Source organism: Ranitomeya imitator, chromosome 1 (assembly GCF_032444005.1).
Source record: "Ranitomeya imitator isolate aRanImi1 chromosome 1, aRanImi1.pri, whole genome shotgun sequence".
In the NCBI taxonomy this organism is placed as follows: domain Eukaryota; kingdom Metazoa; phylum Chordata; class Amphibia; order Anura; family Dendrobatidae; genus Ranitomeya; species Ranitomeya imitator.
This window is the reverse complement of record NC_091282.1, coordinates 681782651-681800150: the sequence shown is the minus strand read 5'-3', so window position 1 is coordinate 681800150 and position 17500 is coordinate 681782651. Positions and strand designations below refer to the sequence as shown.

Genomic DNA, 17500 nt, shown 5'->3' with positions numbered 1-17500 from the left:
ATGTGATTGTTTGCCCTCATTACCTTCCACCACACCACAACTACTGCAATATTCTACTCTCTGGCCTCTCAGATAACATTCTTGCACGTCTCAAGTCCATCCTTCTCTCCACTGCCCTGGTAATCCACTTCTCTGGCTACTCATCCACCTCTACTAATCCCTTCATTGGCTTCCAATACCACAGGGAATACAGTTCCAAATACTAACAATGACTTCCAAGGCTGTCTATAATCTGTCTCCCTCATAAATCTCCCAACTAATCTCATGGACTCAGTGGTGTTCTAAATCTGCTCAGGCTACAATTCACTGAGGGTCTAACACAAAGGTGGAGAACCTTTTTTCTACCAAGGGCCATTTGTATATTTATAACATCATTCACGAGACATACAAAATTATCCTGCTATACTTGGGCAAATATTTAAATAACTCACCCCTATTGTGATGGCTGGAACTGCTTCTGTTTGGTGAGGTGTGCGATGTTAGGTGGGATTGGTGTTGCTGCTCGTAACGGCTTTTCAGGTTTGTGTCGGTCTGACACGAAGTCACATTTTTGTGATTATAAGTTTTGAAAAAAACATGTGGTAGGTTGTTCTGGACACACATACATATTTCACTGTATGTGTCTCCAAAGTGGAAAATTCATCACTGCTCTTGTAACATTTACACAACTCAAATAGTGGAAGGTCTGCAAAATATACATAATATAGGATACACTGATCTGTGTGCAATTTGCTTGCAAATGACTGGAAAAGCAGTGAAACCGCTGTATATACATCATATATGAGATACTAAGGCAGGTAATCACTTAGGGGACACAACGGCTGCTCTCCCTCTCTCTATTTATATCTCACATTGGATACACCGGGACTGCTGCAGCATATCAAATAGGATACATTGAGACTGCTGCATATACAGCACATGGAAGACAGACTGCTGTATGCATCACGTAGAATACGACAAGACTGTTGTATACATCACATAGGATACACTGAAACTTCTTTATATATCACATAAGATACACAGACTGCTGAATACATCACATGGGATACCCTGAGACTGGTGTATATACATCACATAGGAGACAATGAGGCCGATGTACATGCATCATATAGGAGACACTGAGGCTGTTATACATACATAAGATATGATACATCTTCTGCAAACATCCCATGCGAGAATGCAACACAAGTTGAAACAAGGAAGTTGACTCATTTTTCTAAGCTGACAAGAAAGCGAGATTAGAGGAAGAAAGAGGTGGGATGGTCAGAAACTACAGGGGCTTTGCAGTGAGAAGCTATTGATGAGCTGGCCTCAGGATGGGTCATCAATATCAGATCTGTGGGGGTTCAGCAACTGACACCTACACCAACCATTTGTTACAAGCCCTGGATAGAACAGGGAATAGAGCTGAACTACGCAACCCATTTAGCGTGTAGCGTCCACTGCTGGGTACTGCAGAACAACACATATTCCTGTAAGATTCCCATAAGACTAGGAGCTGATCAGAGGTACTCAGAAACCCACACTAAATCTGACAAAGGCCCTTCAGTTCCTTATCTCCTGTCTTTTCAGAATTGAAAATCTTCACCAGGTCTCTGGTCCTTGTCACCTCTCCATGTGTACATTAACCCTTACCTCCTCCTTCTGCATCCAGCTTGTGAGTTTTTGTGCCTGTGTTGCGCATAAGGAGAAGAAAGGGTTAACGTCCTCCCTCTATCTCACTTCAGTGCTACTGACCCCTGTGGCTTCCCCCCTCTTCTCCATACCCTCCATAAACTGTAATACAGATCATTCATGATACTCTGTCCCCTACATCCCCTCTCTCATTCTCACCAGTTAGGAGTGGCTGGTGAGGGTCAACTATTCTAATGATTTATTTAAAAAAGAACAAAAAACGTTTTTATCCAATGCACGATAAACAAACACTTGAAAATATTGCCAGAATAGCCATATTCTGATAAATCCGCCTTGCAAAAACTGGGATAGAAAATTTATAGAAACGTATTAAAAAAAAAAAAAAAAAATTATATATATATATATATATACACACATACATACATACATACATACATACACACACAGTGGGGCAAAAAAAGTATTTAGTCAGCAATAGTGCAAGTTCCACCACTTAAAAAGATGAGAGGCGTCTGTAATTTACATCATAGGTAGACCTCAACTATGGGAGACAAACTGAGAAAAAAAAAATCCAGAAAATCACATTGTCTGTTGTTTTAACATTTTATTTGCATATTATGATGGAAAATAAGTATTTGGTCAGAAACAAAATTTCATCTCAATACTTTGTAATATATCCTTTGTTGGCAATGACAGAGGTCAAACGTTTTCTGTAAGTCTTCACAAGGTTGCCACACACTGTTGTTGGTATGTTGGCCCATTCCTCCATGCAGATCTCCTCTAGAGCAGTGATGTTTTTGGCTTTTCATTTGGCAACACGGACTTTCAACTCCCTCCAAAGGTTTTCTATAGGGTTGAGATCTGGAGACTGGCTAGGCCACTCCAGGACCTTGAAATGCTTCTTACGAAGCCACTCCTTCGTTGCCCTGGCGGTATGCTTTGGATCATTGTCATGTTGAAAGACCCAGCCACGTTTCATCTTCAATGCCCTTGCTGCTGGAAGGAGGTTTGCACTCAAAATCTCACAATACATGGCCCCATTCATTCTTTCATGTACCCGGATCAGTCGTCCTGGCCCCTTTGCAGAGAAACAGCCCCAAAGCATGATGTTTCCACCACCATGCTTTACAGTAGGTATGGTGTTTGATGGATGCAACTCAGTATTCTTTTTCCTCCAAACACGACAAGTTGTGTTTCTACCAAACAGTTCCAGTTTGGTTTCATCAGACCATAGGACATTCTCCCAAAACTCCTCTGGATCATCCAAATGCTCTCTAGCAAACTTCAGACGGGCCCGGAAATGTACTGGCTTAAGCAGTGGGACACGTCTGGCACTGCAGGATCTGAGTCCATGGTGGCGTAGTGTGTTACTTATGGTAGGCCTTGTTACATTGGTCCCAGCTCTCTGCAGTTCATTCACTAGGTCCCCCCGCGTGGTTCTGGGATTTTTGCTCACCGTTCTTGTGATCATTCTGACCCCACGGGGTGGGATTTTGCGTGGAACCCCAGATCGAGGGAGATTATCAGTGGTCTTGTATGTCTTCCATTTTCTAATTATTGCTCCCACTGTTGATTTCTTCACTCCAAGCTGGTTGGCTATTGCAGATTCAGTCTTCCCAGCCTGGTGCAGGGCTACAATTTTGTTTCTGGTGTCCTTTGACAGCTCTTTGGTCTTCACCATAGTGGAGTTTGGAGTGAGACTGTTTGAGGGTGTGCACAGGTGTCTTTTTATACTGATAACAAGTTTAAACAGGTGCCATTACTACAGGCAATGAGTGGAGGAAAGAGGAGACTCTTAAAGAAGAAGTTACAGGTCTGTGAGAGCCAGAAATCTTGATTGTTTGTTTCTGACCAAATACTTATTTTCCACCATAATATGCAAAAAAAATGATAAAAAAACAGACAATGTGATTTTCTGGATTTTTTTTTCTCCTTCGCCTCATTGGGGGACACAGACCGTGGGTGTATGCTGCTGCCAATAGGAGGCTGACACTAAGTGATACAAAAAAAGTTAGCTCCTCCCCTGCAGTATATACCCTCCTGCTGGCTCTCAGCTAACCAGTTCTTGCTTAGTGTCTGTAGGAGGCACATGGGTCTGTTTCAGACCCCAACGTTTTTATTTTATTGTTTACTTTTCTGTAAATTTTTATTTTTTAATTAACGGAGTGAAGGGGGCGACGGTTCCTTTCAAGGTTCCGATCTCCCCCGAACCATCAACAGGCGAGCACGGCGAGTATACCTCCCCGTACCCTTTCCTGCGTCGTGGGAAGCCATGCCTGAGCTCACTTCAGGGGCGACGGTTCCTTCACGGTCCCGATGTCCCCACACCAGCAGCAGGCGACCACATGGAGTGTCGCCTCCATGTATCCTCTCCTGGAGCCAGGCCTAATGCCGGACAACTGGCCCTGTCCACCCGGACTGAACTCCGTGGATGTACAGAGGCCCCTCTCTATGGCGTCCGAGCAGCCCCCACTGTCCCACCACTGTGAAAGCGGATGGCACAAGGAGGCGGACGGTTCCTCTCCACCTCCCTAACAAACGGATGATGGATTGAGGCTTATCCCTGCACCGTCCACGCTGCACAGAACAGCGCTGAAACCCACATCCGCGGCGGCTCCATGCCGGGACGCGCACCAATGGTGAGTGGATCCATCTTCAGTGGGATATTCACATGCTGACAGGCAGCCTCAACCACTTCCACAGATGTGAGTCTGGGCAGGCGGACTCTGCAGGCCGCGGTGGCGCACTTGTAAGTAGCGGTTACACAGGGCCTGATCTATTGTTGTCCCCACCCAGGGACTGCTTTGGGACGTCCCACGGTCTGTGTCCCCCAATGAGGCGAAGGAGAAATAGGGATTTTTGTGTACTCACCGTAAAATCCTTTTCTCCGAGCCATTCATTGGGGGACACAGCTCCCACCCTGTTATTAGCTTATGCTTGTTTTTTAGAATATGAAATGCTATACGCTCATATATTGTTATTGATCTCCTACTGCTTTTGCACCGAACTGGTTAGCCGAGAGCCAACAGGAGGGTATATACTGCAGGGGAGGAGCTAACTTTTTTTGTATCACTTAGTGTCAGCCTCCTATTGGCAGCAGCATACACCCACGGTCTGTGTCCCCCAATGAATGGCTCGGAGAAAAGGATTTTACGGTGAGTACACAAAAATCCCTATTTCTCAGTTTGTCTCCCATAGTTGAGGTCTACCTATGATGTAAATTACAGACGCCTCATCTTTTTAAGTGGTGGAACTTGCACTATTGCTGACTGACTAAATACTTTTTTGCTATATATATATATATATATATATATATATATATATATATATTCCTGCACAAATATCTTGGAATGCCGCAATACAAAGTCTGTTTATTTTTTATTTCTATTAATTCCATTGTGCAATAAAAATAACTAGTCAACTGTCCACCTTATTACCAGAACTGTATACTGAAATGTCTGACAATGTGCCTACATGAAAAAAAAAAAAATCAAGAAAAAAAACAGAATAAGCAAGTAAATAGTAATAGTGCATGTAAATAACATAAGATACTTAGTGATCGATATTTTGATTAAAAATATATATATTTATCTCAGAAAAGCCATCCCACCATGACAAGGTGTACCCATCGAGACGATCCTAACCTTACCTTGTGTCAAACGAAGTCAATATGAATAAGGTATAAGCAAGGTATGGCCTGACTGAGACACCCATCAATGGGAAGCTATATAGAGTAAATACGTAGCTCAGGCCCTGCTCTGCCTTTATTCCAAGGGTGGGCAATTAATTTTTCCAAGGGGCAAAATGATAGACTGTGTCTGTTGTGGCGGGCTGAACCCATAGGCTGAAATTAATTGTACTCAATATTAATATGAACACATTAAGTTTTGTATTTAATATTAAGAATTTTCTGACATCCCCCACACAGTGGCATGTAAAAGTTTGGGCTTACAAATACTGAGGTAAAATACTGACCAACTACTGCTAGTGTGACGGCAGCCTAAAGATGACACATTTTCTTCGTATTTTAGCAAAATATATAAAATATTGCCATTTTTTACATTTTAAAAATTACAAAAAAGGAAAAAAATAGTCCAATGCAAAGGCTTGGGCACCCTTGGAGATTTGTGTGCTCAGAAAACTTTGACCAAGCCTCCCATGTACAGCATGCACCCCACATAGTCTGATATACAGCATGTGCTGTGCCGGTCGACTGAGGCTGCTTTCACACTAGCGTCGGCACGGGGCCGTCGCTATGCGTCGGCCCGACATGCCAACGCGCGTTGTGAAAATAGTGCCGACGTGGGAAGCGGAAGCAGTCTTACGACGCTTCCGCTGCCCCATTGTAAGGTCCGGGGAGGAGGGGGCGGAGTTTCGGCCACGCATGTGCGGTTAAAAATGGCGGACACGACGCGCAAAAAAAGTTACATGTAACTTTTTTGTGCCGACGGTGCGCCAGAACACGACGCAACCGTCGCACGACGGTTGCGACGTATGGCCATACGTCACAATGCGTCGCTAATGTTAGTCTATGGGGGAAAAACGCATCCTGCGGGCAACTTTGCAGGATGTGTTTTTTCTCCTAAACGACACATTGCGACGTGCAGCCAACAACGCTAGTGTGAAAGTAGACTAAGCCACTGCATGACCAGCTTTGCCCTCACCTACTGTATCCTCACACATCTCTTGTAGACTGTGAGCCCTCGTGGGCAGGGTCCCCTCTCCTCCTGTACCAGGCGTGACTTGTATTGCTTAAGAGTACTGTACTTGTTTTTATTATGTATACCCCTCCTCACATGTAAAGCACCATGGAATAAATGGCGCTATAATAATAAAAATATAATATATATATATATATATATATATATATATATATATACACATACTAGCTGAAGAGCCCGGCGTTGCCTGGGCATAGTAAATATCTGAGGTTAGTTATAGCACCTCACTTCTCTTATTTTCCCATCACGCCTCTCATTTTCCCAATCGCATGTTTCATTTTCCCCCTCACACCTCTCATTTTCTCCCTCACTCCTCTCATTCCCCCCTAACACTTGTCATTTCAACCTCTCATCTGTCATTTTCTGATCACTCCACTATTTTTCCTCACTCCTCTCATTTTGCACTCACACCTCTCATTTTCACCTCATCACCTCAGTATATACATGTTTGTCATCTCCCTTATATATAGTATACATCTGTATGTCATCTCCTGTATATAGTATATACCTGTATGTCATCTTCCCTGTATATAGTATATACCTGCTGTGTGTCATCTCCCCTATATATAGTATATACCTGTATGTCATCTCCTCCTGTATATAGTATATACCTGTGTGTCATCTCCCCTATATATAGTATATATCTGTGTGTCATCTCCTCCTGTATATACCTGCATGTCATCTTCTATATATAGCATATACCTGTAGGTCATCTGCTCCTGTATATAGTATATACCTGTGTGTCATCTCCTCCTGTATATATATGTACCTGTATGTCATCTCCTCCTCTATATAGTATATACCTGTGTGTCATCTCCTCCTGTATTAGACCTCGTTCACACGTTATTTGCTCAGTATTTTTACCTCAGTATTTGTAAGCTAAATTGGCAGCCTGATAAATCCCCAGCCAACAGGAAGCCCTCCCCCTGGCAGTATATATTAGCTCACACATACACATAATAGACAGGTCATGTGACTAACAGCTGCCGTATTTCCTATATGGTACATTTGTTGTAATTTGTCTGCTTATTAATCAGATTTTTATTTTTGAAGGATAATACCAGACTTGTGTGTGTTTTAGGGCGAGTTTCGTTTGTCAAGTTGTGTGTGTCGAGTTGCGTGTGGCGACAGGCATGTAGCGACTTTTGTGAGATGAGTTTTGTGTGGCAACATGCGTGTAGCAACTTTTTGTGTGTCGAGTTGCATGTGACAGGTTAGTGTATCAAGTTGTGTGCAGCAAGTTTTGCGCATGGCGAGTTTTGCGTGTGGCGAGTTTTATGTGTGGTGCCTTTTGAGTATGTGCAAGTTTTGTGTGAGGCAACTTTTGCATGTGTTGCAACTTTTATGCATGTGCAAGTTTTGCGTGTGGCGAGTTTTCCATGAGGTGAGTTTTGCACTTGTGGCGAGTTTTGCAAGAGCCTAGTTTTTGCATGTGGCGAGTTCTGCGCGTGGCGAGTTTTGAGTGGCGACTTTTGTGTTTTGACTTTTATGTGGCGAGGTTGGTGTATTTGTGGTGAAATGTGTGCTGAGGGTAATATGTGTTCAAGCACGTGGTAGTGTGTGGCGCATTTTGTGTGTATGTTCATATCCCCGTGTGTGGTGAGTATCCCATGTCGGGGCCCCACCTTAGCAACTGTACGGTATATACTCTTTGGTGCCATCGCTCTCATTCTTTAAGTCCCCCTTGTTCACATCTGGCAGCTGCCAATTTGCCTCCTACACTTTTCCTTCCATTTTTTCCCATTATGTAGATAGGGGCAAAATTGTTTGGTGAATTGGAAAGCACGGGGTTAAAATTTCACCTCACAACATAGCCTATGACGCTCTCAGGGTCCAGACGTGTGAGTGTACAAAATTTTGTGGCTGTAGCTGCGACGCCTCTAACACTTTTCCTTTCACTTTTTTCCCCATTATGTAGATAGGGGCAAAATTGTTTGGTGAATTGGAACGCGCGGGGTTAAAATTTCGCCTCACAACATAGCCTATGACGCTCTCGGGGTCCAGACGTGTGACTGTGCAAAATTTTGTGGCTGTAGCTGCGACGGTGCAGATGCCAATCCCGGACATACACACACACACACACACACACACACTCAGCTTTATATATTAGATATATATATAATATATATATATATATATATATATATATATATAATTTTTTTTATTAATAATAATAATAATAATAATAATAATAATAATAATAATGTGCTCCACGAAGCCTCTCTGTATACATAATGTGCTCCACATAGCCTCTTATATACAGCATGTGCTCCACATAGGGGGCTATGTACAGTATGAAATTACATAATCGCGACTGCGGACTCACACATTGACTGGTAGAAGATGGAGCCAGTGACACCATCATCCACCAATGTATTAACCACTGCATCCAGAGGATGCGGAGAGTGGTCACGACGAGTGGCGGATGTACGTCAGGAGGGCACGGTCCAGGCTGCACTTTGCCCAGATCTTCCTTATTGACATTGACGCCCTTTGAGACATGGAAAAGTTTTAATACTAGAGACAGGTTAGGACCGTGGCTACACCTTGTCGCGGTGAGATGGCTTGTATGTTTTGTTTGCTTTTTTTAATCAAAATAGCATTAACCAAACCATCTATGTTATCTACATGTATTATTACTATTGACTTGCTGTATGATGTATGCTCATTTTGTTTCTTTTTCTTGGCTTTACTCTCTGAAATGGCCACAGTGTGAAAGTGCTCTTACACTTTGCACGGATACCAATTTATAGTCCGGCTTATTGCTTTGGTTTTAATATGTATGCATGATAAAGAGTCACATGTATACATATTATTACGGACATACGATGGTAAAAAATTATAAACTGACCAAACTTTGATGAAACTGTAGCAAAAAATGATAGAAATGTAATCAGCGTGTTTGATGAAAGAGAAAAATTACTGACCTGTGAAGGAGCCCTAAGGGATGAAGGGGATGTGAGACCACATGCAGAGACAACTGAGGTGACCCGAAGTTTAGCAGAAGGAAAGCGGAGATTAATTCCGCCTGAAAAAGCACTGCAAAAACACAAAAAAGAGATGCTCAGCAAACTAAAAACAACTTGCTATGCATATGTAATGGCTTTAGGTTTATAAAGACGTGTAGTCGCCAGTACTAAATTAATACATAGAATATGGAAGATGTCCACTAAGATGTCCAAGTAAATGCTTCAGGAAAAATGCTGCTTTCCTAGAGGGTCTTTTCGAGGAAAAAACTATTTGAGTACAGCATCTAAAAGACGTCGTGTGCACATAGCCTTAGGCCATGATCAGTATTTTATTTTACCTCAGTATCTGTAAGCTATAACCAGGAGTGGAACAATCAGCGGAAAAGTATAATAGAAACATATGCACCACTTCTGTATTTATCACCCACTCCTGGTTTTGGCTTACAGATACTGAGGTAAAATAGTGACCAAATACCGTACTGAAGGTGTGAACGTGGCCTATGTGTGCACAAAACAACACCTGGTGATAATAAAGTACATGAACCTGTCCAATTTCCTATAATTCCAAAAACCTTTTGATTTCTATAGACAAATTATTAGTATCCAATTAACACAGAAGTGGGCAAAATGGCGGCACATCTGTCCCTTTGATTGTTTCTGTCGGGCCCGTAGATAGCAAAAGGGGAGGAAAGTCAATGCCATCTGATCCACTATTGAGCTTTTTCTCAGACTTGCAAATTTGATTTTAGTCCCATCCCTGATGGCGCAGTCTTAAGGTACCGTCACACTCAGCGACGCTGCAGCGATATAGACAACGAGCCGATCGCTGGAGCGTCGTTGTTTAGGTCGCTGTAGAGACGTCAAACACAGTAACTCCAGAACGATGCAGGAGCGATCCAGTGACGTACTTATCGTTCTCGCTGGTTGTTCGCTCCATGTAAAACGTTGCTGGCGTCGTTGCTTTTGCTGTCAAACATGACGATACACGCCGACCTGGTAACCAAATAAAGTTCTGGACTTCTAGCTCCGACCAGCGATGGCACAGCAGGATCCAGATCGCTGCTGCGTGTCAAACACAACGAGATCGCTATCCAGGACGCTGCAACATCACGGATCGTTGTCGTTCTCGTTGCAAAGTTGCTGAGTGTGACGGTACCTTTAGGCTATGTGCACACGTTCAGGATTTCTTGCAGAAATTTCCTGAGCAAAACAGGACATTTTCTGCAAGAAATCCGCATGCGTTTTTACCGCGTTTTTTTGCAGATTTTTCCCAATGCAATAATATAGTGGGAAATCCGCAAAATTAAAGAACATGCTGAGTTTTTTTACCGCGATGCGTTTTTTTTTTTTTGCGGAAAAAATGCATCATGTGCACAAAACTTGCGGAATGCATTCTAAATGATGGGATGCATAATGTATGCGGTTTTTCGCGTTTTTATAGCGAAAAAAACGCAAAAAAATCTGCAATGTGTGCACACAGCCTTACTATTGGTGAAGCCGATGCTGCCAGAGGAAGCGAGGAGGTGCCGAGATCCTTGGTAGCTTTGGCGGGAGCCTCAGGGAGAAGAAGGGACTACCTTGCTCAGCAGTTTCTGCTATAACTGGTAATTAGTCTCCTGCTAAGTGGGGGATGTGGCCGAACTGTCTCCTCACACTTAACCCCATAACTGCCACATCAAAGCTTGAATTCAGGCTGCAGTTTGTTTCGAAGGAGAGCAGCTAAAATCCAACAGCGTTAGGCTATGTGCACACAATGCAGATTTGCTGCGGATCCGCAGCGGATCTTTCTGCGCAGAAACACTGCAGATTCAGAAAAAAAAGATGTGCAGATGGTGCGGAAAAATTAGTGCGGAATTGCTGTGGATTTCAAAGAAGTGCATGTCACTTATTTTGTGCGGATCTGCAGCGTTTCTGCACCCCTCCATGTTAAAAATCCGCAGTGGCAAAAACCACAGAAAATCCGGACAAAATCCGCAGCAATTCCGCATAAAAACCGCACAAACTCCGCTGCAAATCCGCGGCTGCGGATTCTGCCAGGAGATGCGGATTTTGTACAGAAAATTCTGCACCTCTTTTCTCACGTGTGCACACAGCCTTAGGGTACCATCAGGTACAGAATTTTTTTTTTATCATAGACAAACTGATGAAACAAATAAAATGTTGACACTGTGGAAAATCTGATAAAACGCTGAACAAAATAGCTGGTGAAACATGTTACGTAGTGCAAAAAGGTATGTCTGAATGAGCCCTTACTCGCCCAACTTTACTCTTGGTGACCGTCATTGTCTGCAGCGCTGGAGCCAATAACCGAGCTGCTGAGCTCACTGACTGCAGCACTAAAGACGTGATGTCAGCACTTCAGACAATACGGCAAAGTGCCCATGATGGGTTTTTGACATAAAAAAAACAGTGGTTCCAGATGTGATTATACAAATCTCCTGCCCTCTTTGCTTCTTTTTAACGCTGTGTACACTGACCTGTTTCAAATCCGCAACATGTCAATTTCTGTGTGGGTTTTTCCCATAGACTTACATTAAAGGAAATCCACATAAGAAATCCAGCTCCTGCGCTTCAGTGGCAGAAACGCATGAAAATGCTTGAAATCTAAGTATTTCAATAAAGGTTTGCCAAAAAAAAACCCAGGAAGTATCAAAAACAATGCAGCTTTATTTAAAGCATGACACACCAAATAGAGACAAAAACCGCAGAGTCAAAAACGTGATAAAAACACATGTTAAAAAACTGCAAGTAAGCCAATTTAAACTAGAGGTGGAGAAATGGCGCAGAAAACCAGACGCATTTCTGGCACACACAGGCATCTTTAGTCTAAGGGGTCAAGTTTTTAACTTTGTAACTTTGGATTCCTAAACCTTTTAATAGCTTCACAATAAAATCCTTTTTTATTGATGGACAGTTGTGCCAGATTTCCTAGTTTTCCTGCATATAATTTACTGATTTTTAGGACAATCACATGTCCTGACATTTCTGGTACTGGAAAAATCAGTACCGGAGATAACTGTGTCCATGTGTTTAAGGCCGGCGTCACACTTGCGAGTTTTACGGACGTAAGAGCGCAGAAACTACGTCCGTAAAACTCGCAAAAAATACGGCACAATTATTCTCTATGCCCCTGCTCCTATCTGCCGTATTTTACTGATCAGTATTATACGGCTTTCTACGGCCGTAGAAAATCGCAGCATGCTGCGTTTGTCACCGTACTGCGCAAGAAATACGCCAATGAAAGTCTATGGAAGCGTGAAAAATACGGATTACACACGGACAAGCAGTGTGACTTGCGAGAAATACGCAGCGGTGTTAGAGAGAAAAGCCGGTAATTCAGTGCGGTGTACAGTAAAATCACACTGACAGCTTACAGTAGAATAGGTAGAATAAATGTGTACACATAGAATAGGTATATATATATATATGTGTTGTGAATTCTGTGGCTGAATTCACTCCTGTGGTCACAAGTGGTACTGCAGCTTCTGAGCTTCCTTCCTCAGGTGTTCTGGTGAGCTCATTAGCTGCTTCGTTACTTAACTCCACCTGATGCTGCTATCCTTGCTCCTAGTCAATGTTCCAGTGTTGGATCTGAGCTTCTCCTGATTGTTCCTGTGACCTGCTGCTCTGTATAGCTAAGTGCTTTTTTGCTATTTTGTTGCCTTTTTTCTGTCCAGCTTGTCTTTTGTTTTGCTGGAAGCTCTGAGACGCAAAGGGTGTACCGCCGTGCCGTTAGTCCGGCACGGTGGGTCTTTTTTGCCCCCTTTGCGTGGGTTTTGCTTTAGGGTTTTTTGTAGACTGCAAAGTTCGCTTTACTGTCCTCGCTCTGTCTAAGAATATCGGGCCCCACTTTGCTGAATCTATTTCATCCCTACGTTTTGTCTTTTCATCTTACTCACAGTCATTATATGTGGGGGGCTGCCTTTTCCTTTGGGGTATTTCTCTGGGGGCAAGTCAGGCCTATTTTTCTATCTTCAGGCTAGCTAGTTTCTTAGGCTGTGCCGAGTTGCATAGGTAGTGGTTAGGCGCAATCCACAGCCACTTTTAGTTGTGTTTAGGATAGGATCAGGTGTGCAGTCGACAGAGTTTCCACGTCTCAGAGCTCGTTCTTTTGTTTTTGGGTATTTGTCAGATCACTGTGTGCGCTCTGATCGCTAGGCACACTGTGTCTCTGGATTGCCTTCATTACACCTTTCATTAGCAGACATAACAGTACTAGGAGCCAACTAATGATTCTCAATAGAGGGAAAGAAAAAGTTCTGACATCATTTTTTTTTTTTTTCTCTGCTCTGTGTTCACTTTTTTTTTTTTTTTCCCCTAGACATTTGGGTGTTTCTGGACACAGGTGTGGACATGGATTTTCAGGGTCTGTGCTCTTCAATGGATAATCTCGTTATAAATGTACAAAAGATTCAAGATACTATTGATCAGAAATCTATGTTAGAACCAAGAATTCCTATTCCTGATTTGTTTTTTGGAGATAGAACTAAGTTTCCAAGTTTCAAAAATAATTGTAAGCAATTTTTGGCCTTGAAACCTCATTCTTCTGGTAATCCTATTCAACAGGTTTTGATTATTATTTCATTTTTGCGCGGCGACCCTCAAGACTGGGCATTTTCTCTTGCGCCAGGAGACCCTGCATTGAGTAGTGTCGATGCGTTTTTCCTGGCACTCGGATTACTGTACGATGAGCCTAATTCAGTGGATCAGGCTGAGAAAAATTTGCTGGCTTTGTGCCAGGGTCAGGATGATATAGAAGTATATTGTCAGAAATTTAGGAAATGGTCAGTACTCACTCAGTGGAATGAATCTGCGCTGGCAGCTTTGTTCAGAAAGGGTCTCTCTGAGGCTCTTAAGGATGTCATGGTGGGATTTCCTATGCCTGCTGGTTTGAATGAGTCTTTGTCTTTAGCCATTCAGATCGGTAGACGCTTGCGCGAGCGTAAATCTGTGCACCATTTGGCGGTATTGCCTGAGGTTAAACCTGAGCCTATGCAGTGCGATAGGACTATGACCAGAGTGGAACGGCAGGAATACAGACGTCTGAATGGGCTATGTTTCTACTGTGGTGATTCCACTCATGCTATTTCTGATTGTCCTAAGCGCACTAAGCGGTCCGCTAGGTCTGCCGTCATTGGTACTGTACAGTCCAAATTCCTTCTGTCCATTACCTTGATATGCTCTTTGTCGTCGTTTTCTGTCATGGCGTTTGTGGATTCAGGCGCTGCCCTAAATCTGATGGATTTGGATTATGCTAAACGTTGTGGGTTTTTCTTGGAGCCTTTGCGGTGTCCTATTCCATTGAGAGGAATTGATGCTACACCTTTGGCCAAGAATAAACCTCAGTACTGGGCCCAGCTGACCATGTGCATGGCTCCTGCACATCAGGAAGTTATTCGCTTTCTGGTGTTGCATAATCTGCATGATGTGGTCGTGTTGGGGTTGCCATGGCTACAAACCCATAATCCAGTATTGGATTGGAATTCCATGTCGGTATCCAGCTGGGGTTGTCAGGGGGTACATGGTGATGTTCCATTTTTGTCGATTTCGTCATCCACCCCTTCTGAGGTCCCAGAGTTCTTGTCTGATTATCAGGATGTATTTGAAGAGCCCAAGTCCGATGCCCTACCTCCGCATAGGGATTGTGATTGTGCTATCAATTTGATTCCTGGTAGTAAATTCCCTAAAGGTCGATTATTTAATTTATCCGTGCCCGAACACGCCGCTATGCGCAGTTATGTGAAGGAATCCCTAGAGAAGGGACATATTCGCCCATCGTCATCACCACTGGGAGCAGGGTTCTTCTTTGTAGCTAAGAAGGATGGTTCGCTGAGACCGTGTATTGATTACCGCCTTCTTAATAAGATCACTGTTAAATTTCAGTATCCCTTGCCATTGTTATCTGACTTGTTTGCTCGGATTAAGGGGGCTAGTTGGTTCACTAAGATAGATCTTCGTGGTGCGTATAATCTGGTGAGAATCAGGCAAGGAGATGAATGGAAAACTGCATTCAATACGCCCGAGGGTCATTTTGAGTATCTAGTGATGCCGTTCGGACTTGCCAATGCTCCATCAGTGTTTCAATCCTTTATGCATGACATCTTCCGTGAGTACCTGGATAAATTCCTGATTGTTTACTTGGATGACATTTTGATCTTCTCAGATGATTGGGAGTCTCATGTGAAGCAGGTCAGAATGGTTTTTCAGGTCCTGCGTGCTAACTCTTTGTTTGTGAAGGGATCAAAGTGTCTCTTCGGTGTGCAGAAAGTTTCATTTTTGGGATTCATCTTTTCCCCTTCTACTATCGAGATGGATCCAGTTAAGGTCCAAGCCATCCAGGATTGGATTCAGCCGACATCTCTGAAAAGTCTGCAAAAGTTCCTGGGCTTTGCTAATTTTTATCGTCGCTTCATCTGTAATTTTTCTAGCATTGCCAAACCATTGACCGATTTGACCAAGAAGGGTGCTGATTTGGTCAATTGGTCTTCTGCTGCTGTGGAAGCTTTTCAGGAGTTGAAGCGTCGTTTTTGTTCTGCCCCTGTGTTGTGTCAGCCAGATGTTTCTCTTCCGTTCCAGGTCGAGGTTGATGCTTCTGAGATTGGAGCAGGGGCGGTTTTGTCACAGAGAGGTTCTGATTGCTCAGTGATGAAACCATGTGCTTTCTTTTCCAGGAAGTTTTCGCCCGCTGAGCGTAATTATGATGTGGGCAACCGAGAGTTGCTGGCCATGAAGTGGGCATTCGAGGAGTGGCGTCATTGGCTTGAAGGAGCTAAGCATCGCGTGGTGGTATTGACTGATCATAAGAACTTGACTTATCTCGAGTCTGCCAAGCGCTTGAATCCTAGACAGGCCCGTTGGTCGTTATTTTTTGCCCGCTTCGACTTTGTGATTTCGTACCTTCCGGGCTCTAAAAATGTGAAGGCGGATGCTCTGTCTAGGAGTTTTGTGCCCGACTCTCCGGGTTTATCTGAGCCAGCGGGTATCCTCAAGGAAGGAGTCATTGTGTCTGCCATCTCCCCTGATTTGCGGCGGGTGCTGCAAAAATTTCAGGCGAATAAACCTGATCGTTGTCCAGCGGAGAAACTGTTCGTCCCTGATAGGTGGACTAATAAACTTATCTCTGAACTTCATTGTTCGGTGTTGGCTGGTCATCCTGGAATCTTTGGTACCAGAGAGTTAGTGGCTAGATCCTTCTGGTGGCCATCTCTGTCACGGGATGTACGTACTTTTGTGCAGTCCTGTGGGATTTGTGCTAGGGCTAAGCCCTCCTGTTCTCGTGCCAGTGGGTTGCTTTTGCCCTTGCCGGTCCCAAAGAGGCCTTGGACACATATTTCGATGGATTTCATTTCTGACCTTCCCGTTTCTCAAAAGATGTCAGTCATTTGGGTGGTCTGTGATCGCTTTTCTAAAATGGTCCATCTGGTGCCCTTGGCTAAATTGCCTTCCTCCTCTGATTTGGTACCTTTGTTCTTTCAGCATGTGGTTCGGTTGCATGGCATTCCTGAGAATATTGTTTCTGACAGAGGTTCCCAGTTTGTTTCAAGGTTCTGGCGAGCCTTTTGTGGTAGGATGGGCATTGACCTATCCTTTTCCTCGGCTTTCCATCCTCAGACTAATGGCCAGACCGAACGAACCAATCAGACCTTGGAAACATATCTGAGATGTTTTGTTTCTGCAGACCAGGATGATTGGGTGTCCTTTTTGCCGTTGGCTGAGTTCGCCCTTAATAATCGGGCCAGCTCGGCTACCTTGGTTTCTCCATTTTTCTGCAATTCTGGGTTCCATCCTCGTTTCTCTTCAGGACAGGTTGAGTCTTCGGACTGTCCTGGTGTGGATTCTGTGGTGGACAGGTTGCAGCAGATCTGGACTCAGGTAGTGGACAATTTGACCTTGTCCCAGGAGAAGGCTCAACTTTTCGCTAATCGCAGACGCCGTGTGGGTCCCCGACTTCGTGTTGGGGATCTGGTTTGGTTATCTTCTCGTCATATTCCTATGAAGGTTTCCTCTCCTAAATTTAAACCTCGTTTTATTGGTCCGTATAGGATTTCTGAGGTTCTCAATCCTGTGTCTTTTCGTCTGACCCTCCCAGACTCCTTTTCCATACATAATGTATTCCATAGATCATTGTTGCGGAGATACGTGGCACCTATGGTTCCATCTGTTGAGCCTCCTGCC

General features: G+C 43.7%; 1 long non-coding RNA gene across 1 annotated transcript in view; it reads right to left on the bottom strand.

Annotated features, from left to right (window-relative positions):
- Window positions 1–1137: 1137 nt before the first annotated feature.
- Window positions 1138–17500, bottom strand: part of LOC138642171 (uncharacterized) — a 31300-nt gene continuing 14937 nt past the window's right edge. The window contains exons 2-3 of the long non-coding RNA XR_011314006.1: window positions 9284–9395; window positions 1138–1216 (exon numbers count right to left, since the gene is read on the bottom strand). This is a non-coding gene — a long non-coding RNA (uncharacterized lncRNA). The remainder of the gene's footprint in view (window positions 1217–9283; window positions 9396–17500) is intronic.